Source organism: Hesperophylax consimilis, chromosome 4 (assembly GCF_061612785.1).
Source record: "Hesperophylax consimilis isolate HC1 chromosome 4, BYU_Hcon_1.0, whole genome shotgun sequence".
Classification (NCBI taxonomy): Eukaryota; Metazoa; Arthropoda; class Insecta; order Trichoptera; family Limnephilidae; genus Hesperophylax; species Hesperophylax consimilis.
Genome location: NC_142839.1, coordinates 1237628 through 1246769, shown reverse-complemented (window position 1 = coordinate 1246769; position 9142 = coordinate 1237628).

Sequence of the window (9142 nt, the reverse complement as noted above, 5' to 3'; positions counted from 1 at the left end):
TTATCACCTCGACCACTCCACCATCATCATCTCCGCTTGCAACTGGGGTTGATCTTCGACCTGGTGAATTCATCACTGACGACATCTACCGACGTGGTGTCGATTTTTGGCTCGGGAATTCACTGTCGACTACATTCACCAACTGCGTGAGCATCGGTACGGAGTCATATCTCGCTACTACACTGACTCAATAAATGCTTTGACCTCACAACCTCTTTCATTCGTCTCCTTACCACATTCCCCAAAGACATAGATTCTAATTTAGCATGACACAACCGTTTGCTTCCACGGGTTTCAAGGACTGCGATGGACTGATTATATTAGAAAATTGGAGCAGGGTGGGAAGACCTGAATACTGAGAAGGATATGAATAGGGAGTAGAATCGGTGTGGATGATCTAAAATTCCCCCAATGGCGTGCAGCGTCGTCATGATAATAATTTATTTTTTTCACCTCTAGATATTGTGTAAATAACTTTAAAGTGGCAGGTTAAATTGCCATGGAATGGAGAATAAGTATTCAAAGAAAAATATTCTTTTGAAATAAATTCAAATAGAACTTTCCACAGTGTCTGTTGTGGTGTAGTTACAGTTGCTATTTCAAAAGCGCAGTGAAGTAACAAGTAACTCTTCTAGACTTTTCTAAGTTCTGTGGCGGTGAATGAAGCAGCCGAGGATAATCACAAGACTTCTGGGGAAGTACCGTTCAAGTGAAGAATAATGTGTTCTGGAATACGGAAACGTGGAAATATCCTGTGGATTATTCTAACTAAAAACCATCATTAAACAAAAAATTACGGTGAAAGGGGGAAAATTATGCTTTAAAAAAGGTGTCTTTTTGTAAGTATGTCAACAACATGTTTTTGGATTAACATAATTCGAAGCCTTAAACCGCAATATGACGTAAAGCAACAACAATAACGATCGTATCGGGAGCCCGTATCGCAGTAATGTCATTACATCGAACACCCTAACCCATTCATGACGGTGAAAGAATTACTTATAAAATGAAGTACAAAAAATTCAAACCGTGACTGATTCGAAAACAAAAACCAACATTGAAAAGATTATTGTTGAACTGGATAATGAAGTAAAATCAGAAACATCAAAAATGAAAGAAAAAATAATAAAACTTAATAGAACGTAAAAACAAATTAATAGAACGTAACGACCTACTGGTAGAAAAAATCGAAAAAATTATCGATAAAAATACTAAAACACTATCCTTTGCCCAGATGACCTAAGAAAAAAACATTGGACAAACGAACGTAATTATGCCATTCTTATATCAGCAGAAGACAAAAAAACTTCGGAAGAAATTGAAAAATGCATTTCTGAATCCATAGCAGTCTCAAAATTAGGGATTGGAATAAACAGCTTAAAAAACAACAAAAAACCGTATTTTGATGACTTGTCCGAAGAAAACGGACGCCAAAACATTGAGAGATGAAATTAATATAACTGAATTTGTCATAATCGCCAAAAATATTGAAAAAAAGAAACCATGCATGATAATTAAAGGCGTGAGTGCTGAGTACAACGAAGAATGCGAAGAAAATTTAATGAATGACATTATTATTCAAAATCAAGATATCAAAAATTTGGATCAAATTTAAGTGAAGAAATTTAAAAAAAAAAAACAAGAATAGTGACAAACTGTGCAATATTATTATCGAAACAAGTGCCCAAATTTGTAAAGAACTAATTGAGAAACAGCGAATAAATATAGGCTTCGTAAGAGCCCATATCGAGGACTGCAACCCTCTGATGCATTGTTACCATTGTTTGGTTTTGGACACACCTCTATCAAATGCCTTAACAAAATGAATAAACCAAGATGCATGTATTGCAGCGAAGAACATACATTTTTTAAGGATTGCGTGAAAAAGTACAAAACCCCAAAGTGTTTCAACTGTACCAAAACAAATACGATATACAAAACAAATGTAACTACGGACCATAAAGCAAATGATGTTAAATGTACCTACCGAAAAAGAATGATGAATATGGAAATTCAAAAAATTGAATACCAGTAAAAAGAAAAAAATAAATGACATCAATTAATACATTCGACAAAATGGATGACTTTATTAACATACAACTGGAAAACAGCTTCAAAATCAGTGAATTCAAGAGTCATAGTTCAACGAAATCATCACAAACAATTTCCTTGGTATAGAAATAATCCACCTTAATATACGTAGCCTTCAAAAAAACATTGAAGAATTTATTCTCAATAAAAATAATCTTCAAGTAAAGCCGGGAGTCATAGTGTTAACGGAAACGTATACAAATAGTGACTCACCACATTACAATATACACGATTATACTTACATACAAACAAACACAAATATTAATAAAAACAGTGGAATCGTGGTATGGGTACATAATAAATTTAACATTGTAACAATTTCGGAACACAATATAGACTCAACAAACTGCATAGAAATTCAACTTAGCAACAACAAAATGAATTATTCTTTAATAGCAATATACAGAACCCATGAATCTAATGCTAACGTATTTATCGAACAAATACGGCATATAATATGAAAATTCAAAAATAAAAAACATAATAACCGAGGATTTCAATATTAACATTAACAAAAATAATGATAGTAAAATTAAACATGAATACTTAAATTGTATGACTGAAATTAATTTTAAATCGTGTACTAATGAAAACACGCGTGAAATTCAAGGTCAAAAATTATCCTGTCATCATTTCTGGATAAATATTAACTTACAGGATCTTCATAAAATTAAAACCATCGTATGGAAAAATAACATTACAGACCATCACATCATACATGTATATTTTTGTACGAAGATGGAAAAGAAATTCACAAAAAAAACATGTCAGTAAAAAAATCATATACCAAATTAAAAATAGAGAAATTAATTGAAAAATTTAAAACGGAAAATTGGAAACAAGTAATCGACTGTCAAGAGGTTGAATTATGCTCAAATAGCTTTGAAAACATTTTAAGCGATACATAAAGAAAACTCTAAAACGGAAATTCCAAATCGAAATTTAGCCAAAAATAAATTCTTGAAACCGTGGATCACACAGGGATTATTAAATTCAATCAGAGTTAAAAAGTAAACTTTACAAAAAAACAGTTAATTTTCCAAATGACAAAGAATCGGATTGCAAATATAAAAAATACAAAAATAAGCTGACACGCATAATTAAAATCAGTAAAGATGAGTACATCAATAATAAACTCCGAAAATAACCCAAAAATAATCTGGAAAACAATTAACTGTGCATTGGAAAATGATAAACAAAAATAACCAATCAATGAAATTGAAGTTGAAAATAAAGTAAAAATAAACGCTAGTGTAAATCCAAAAAGATGGGCAAATGTATTCAACTCCTTCTTCGCAAAAGTTGAGCAAAACCTCGCCAAAAAAATTAACGTGACAAAAGGATCAACTACAAAACCAATTATTGAAGATATACAAAATATAAACTCATTGTCCTCATTTAAAATGACTAGTGAAGTAGATATTTTAAAAATAATTGAAAATATAAACGGAGGTTTGTCGCCAGGATATGATAATATAACGATTCAAATTCTAAAATCTATTAAAAACTATGTGATAAAACCATTAACACACCTGATTAATCTGAGCTTTAAAAAAGGAATATTTCCATCAAATTAAAAGAAAACAATTATCTCGCCTATATTTAAAAGTGGAAACACCCTTAATGTTACCAACTATCGACCAATTTCTCTAATCTCTAATATTGGAAAAATATTCGAAAAAATTGTGAAATCTCTACTCATGGAATTTATTGAAAACAACAAAATACTTCACAATAACCAATATGGACTAGCAGTTAAAAACCCGCTCCGCGGGTTTTTTTCTGCTAGGCCGTGCAGGCGGCACTGAGTTCGACTTCACCCAGTTTAAGTTATACTAACAACAGTTAGTATAACTTAAACTGGGTTTATCTGGGTTTATTTGGCTTATCAATTTGGTAGGCGAGAATGGGTACCGCCGCCCTGGGAACCATTTATTGGATGACCAACACCTCTGCCACAGGTCACCCCAAGTGGTTCGCTACGTTTGGTGACTTAGCAGGGGTGCCCGGGTTCATGGGTTAAGGTTTGCCCGGGTCTTGGTGGCGGGTGCGTCGGCCCACCTTCTGCGTGGCGGGCCGGTTGGGAGATGCTGGTTGAGGGAGACCCTTTACAACCGGTTACCGCTGTCCGGGCCGCTCGATAGTACAGGGGCCCGACCCTCAGGCTCACGACTAAGGGTGGGCTGCCCCATCAGCGAGTGAAAAAACCCCGCCACTGCTGTTGTGCCGGTTCGTGACCGGAGGGGACCCAGCAGCAGCGTTTGGGGCGCATTGGATGCCCTCTCCAGCCGGACTCTCCCAGCCTATCGCCTAGCACCGCAGTGGGTGGGCTGGAACCAAACGCTCATCACTCCTGGACAGCCTGAACCCCAGATTCCTACCCACCCCTCATACCTTTCCTTTCCAGACCTTTCCTTTCACCTCCTACCCTTACAAAAAAAAAAATTAAATTCAAATGAACATACAACACAACAATTTTAACATCATTACAGCGGCGAGTAGCAGGCGTCCCCGGTGCGGGCCAAAACTGTTGGTAAATTTTGCCAACATTCGCGGCCTGCACACAAATATAAATTCCGTCCATCACCATCTTTTGTCCCAACGTCCCAACCTTCTTTTCCTATCCGAAACTCAGATAGCCGAGCCGCCAGACTCCTCCTATCTGGACTGCCCGGGCTTTACCCTCGCAAGCAAATTCCGACTGAAAGGAGGAGTCTGCCTCTATAGTCGAGCTGACGTCAACTGTGTGCGACTATTGAGTCTGGAAAACTCCAGATTCGACGTAATGTGGGTGCGCGTCAATCTTGCCAGTACGGCAAGATTCTACGCATGTCTATACCGCTCACCGAACCATAGCGAATCAGACACTTCCGAGCTCTTCAAACATTTGAGCGATACTATTGATGATCTCTTGCCCCGCTACCCTTCGGCCGAGTTTGTTGTTCTGGGGGACTTCAACGTTCATAACGAACCATGGTTGAAGTTCTCAGGCCCAACGGACTCGGCTGGCCGACAGGCGGAATCCTTTGCCATTTGCTACGGATTAGAGCAATTGGTTCAGGAGCCTACAAGGGTTCCTGATGTCCAGACATACCGCTCCAATCTGTTAGACCTATTCTTAACTACTGTGCCACACGGTTATAAGATTGACGTCACAGCGCCTCTGGGATCAACTGACCACTGCCTAGTGACGACATCAATCCCCGTTAGCCTCAGACCAACCAATGAGAGGCTGAGGAGAAAAGTGTGGCACTATAGGTCAGCAGATTGGTTCGGTATGCGGGCCCATTTCAACGCTTTTCCGTGGTCAGCTGTTTGTTTTCGGACTTCGGACCCTTCAAGATGTGCCCAGGAGATTGGTGAAGTCATCAAATCGGCGATGGATGGCTTCATACAATCGACTACTAAAGAAACTGGTGTGGGCTCAAAGCCGTGGTTCAGTCGACAATGCTCCGAAGCAGTTCGACGAAAAAACGCGGCTTACCGAGCCTACAACACATCTCGGACGCCCGAAAGCAGATCAGCATACAACAAATCGGCAAAGGAATGCAAGAGAATCATCAATAGGTCAAAATTCGAACACGACCTGCAGATCAGCAAAAAGCTGGCTGCCTGCCCGCATGGCAGCAGAGCATTCTGGTCGCTTGCGGGCTCAATAGGTCGAAATTTTTGCAAGCCCAGTTTGCCACCTCTTACCAGACCTGACGGCTCACTAGCAAACACCGCCACCGAAAAGGCAAACCTATTAGGGAAAATGTTTGCGGAAAACTCGACCCTCGACGACGGGGGTGCTGTTCCGCCGTCGGTTCCTCACTGCGGCTTCTATATGAAAAAGCTGAGGATCCGGCATCGGGATGTACTCCACGTCATACGGGGGCTCGATGTTAACAAAGCTAGTGGACCTGATGGAATACCCGCCCTGGTATTGCAGAGGTGTGCTGCGGAAATTACAGTTTTGACAAAGCGCTTCAAAATGTCCCTGAAGTGTGGCACTGTGCCCTCTGGTTGGAAAAAAGCGGTCATTCACCCTATTCCCAAGAAAGGTGACCGCTCCAACCCGGCCAACTACCGCCCCATAGCGATCACATCAGTTCTGTCCAAAGTGATGGAACGTGTGATCAACGACAAACTGCTCACATACCTCGAGAAGAACAAAATTATCAACGACCGTCAATACGGATTCCGGCGGAACCGCTCGTGCGGTGATCTTCTCGCGTATGTGACGCATGTTTGGGGGCGGTGCCTGGAACGTCACGGTGAGACCCAAACGGTCGCACTAGACATATCCAAGGCCTTTGACCGGGTCTGGCACCGAGGACTTGTCAACAAATTGCATTCTTACGGACTTCCCGCATCCCTGTGTACGTGGATTGCTGACTTTTTAAGGGATAGGTCGATTCAGGCGGTTGCTGACGGTTTCACCTCTTCCTCGCACTCCATAAATGCTGGCGTCCCACAGGGATCGGTTCTGTCTCCGACTTTGTTTTTGTTGCACATCAATGACCTTTTGACATGTGCACCGATTCATTGTTACGCGGATGACAGTACAGTTCATGATAGCTTTTTGTTTGACAAGCCCCCAAAGGGCACACAAACTCCAACGGCTCGGAGGGCTTTGAAGCAGAGAATGGACGGTTATCTCGAGAGTATTTCCTCCTGGGGTAAAAATAATCTCGTCGAATTTAATGTTTCAAAGACCCAATCCTGTCTGATTACGTCTAAAAGGGATCCAAATGATAATCTAGTCTCCTTCAACGGAAGCAATCTTCCGAACAGGCCTTCCATTGATATGCTTGGTGTAACTATAAGTGACCAGCTCAGGTACGGGGGCTCCATCGAAGCCAGAGTAAAGTTGGCCTCTCAGAAGCTGGGCGTACTGTACAGGGCCCGCAGATACTTTAATAGTACACAACTGCTCACCTTGTACAAATCGCAAGTGCGCCCTACCGTCGAATTTGGCAGCCATCTCTGGTCTGGAGCCCCAAAATACCTGAAAAAAACCCTTGACTCTGTGCAGAAACGGGCGGTCCGTTTGATAGATTCCCCAATCTTAACAAACGGACTGCAATCTTTAGAGCACAGGCGTCAGGTAGGTATGCTGTCCTTGTTCTATCGGTATTACAATGGAAGATGCTCTGAGGAACTAGCGTCATTGATCCCTTCGGCACCGGTGCGTAGTCGGGATACATGCCAAACGCACGCCCAACATTTGTACACAGTTGTCACATGAGAACGGGTCGCTTCTACGATTCGTTCTTAAGTTCAACAGCTCGGCTGTGGAACGAACTGCCGGCCTCTGTGTTTCCTCCCTCCTACAACATGGGACTCTTCAAGACCCATGTTCACTCCTTCCTCTCCACAAAAAGACCCTCCACACAGCATCCCCAAAGATGACATAGGCCCTGAGGGAAATTATTTTCTTCAGGGCCTCCTGTGTGGAGTAAATATAAAAATAAAAAAAGTTACATTTAATAGGTAGATATTAGGTCATTCACAGAGAAAGGGTGAGTATATATTGTTAAAACACGGAACAGGAAGGAGTTTAGGCATAATAAGAATAACAGTTGTAGTCGGGTAAAACTTTACCTTTCCCGAATAATGGCTTAAATGGCTAAAGGTAAATTAATATAGGTAATACCTTCTGATTTACCTTAATTACTATAAAAGGAATCGAACAGCATTTGGGAAATTTTTAATTTTAACTTTTTAATTTTTAATTACGTAAAATGAAAATTCGCTTTCGCTGTATGGGATGACAGCCTGAATAATTTCTGTTGATAACATTTTCTTTTGTCGGTATTCCTGAAATGAGTGGCTAGAGACAATTGAAAAACGTAAATTAAAAAAAATATATTGTAATACAATATTCCGACAAAATAATGCCTACTGAAAAAGCACAAATGATTTATTTGGCTACTATTATCATTATTATTTTATTTAACCTCACCTATAGTAACCTAACCTATAATAACTGAACCTAACCTAACCTATAATAACCTAACCTAACCTAACCTATAATAATCCAGCCTAACCTATAATAATCCAGTCTAACCTAAAATAATCCAACCTAACCTAACCTATAATAATCCAATCTAACCTAACCCAACCTAACCTAACTGAACCAATCCTAACTTAACCTATCCTAACATAACCTAACCTATAAAAATCCAACCTAACGTATAATAACCCAACCTAACCTAACCCATAATAACCCAAACTAACGTTACCTAACCTAACATAACCTGACTTATCCTAACCTATAATAATCCAACTAAATCTAACCTAACCTATAAACTAACTTGAACTATACTAATCCAACCTAACCTAACCTAGCATAACCTAACCTAACCTATCCTAACCTATAATAACCTTTTTCAAATATTTCCTTACTTGTAAAACAAACCTAAATACCTTTATTTTATTTTTCGAGCTTGGCTAAAATAGTACCACCTTCCTAGTATTTGCATAGAGTAAATGGTAAAAATTCTAGCCACTCATATCAGGAATACCAAAAAAAGAAAATGTCATCAATAGAAATTATTCCGGCTGTCATCCAATACAACGAAAGCGAATTTTAATTTTACGTAATTAAAAATTAAAGTGCTAAAATTAAAAAAATCCCAAATCATTCAGATTCCTTTTATATTAATTAAGGTAAATCCGAAGGTTTTACATAAAAATATTTCGTATTATCCTTGTCCAGCGATTTCGAATAATACTTATAAATATTTATAACTGGCAAAATGATTGTTTTATTATACATACATGTAAGTTTTTGTCAGATTAGAGATTTGCTGGCTAATTTTACAATCAACGAAGCGTTTCTATTTTCCGATTGTCTTTCATGTTATTTTATTGGGTTGGCAGTGCCCATACTTCCGCGTATATCATATAGTCCAGTCAGTGGGGGATAAAAAAGGGCTCCACCTCGCAAAAGGTTAGGTAGTAGCGATTTTCACATATGTTGTTAAGATTGGGACTCTAAAGAAAAAAAAAAGTTTTCGACCTTGGGGGGGTCGAGCTCGATCCGCCATCTTGGATTGAAGGTGCC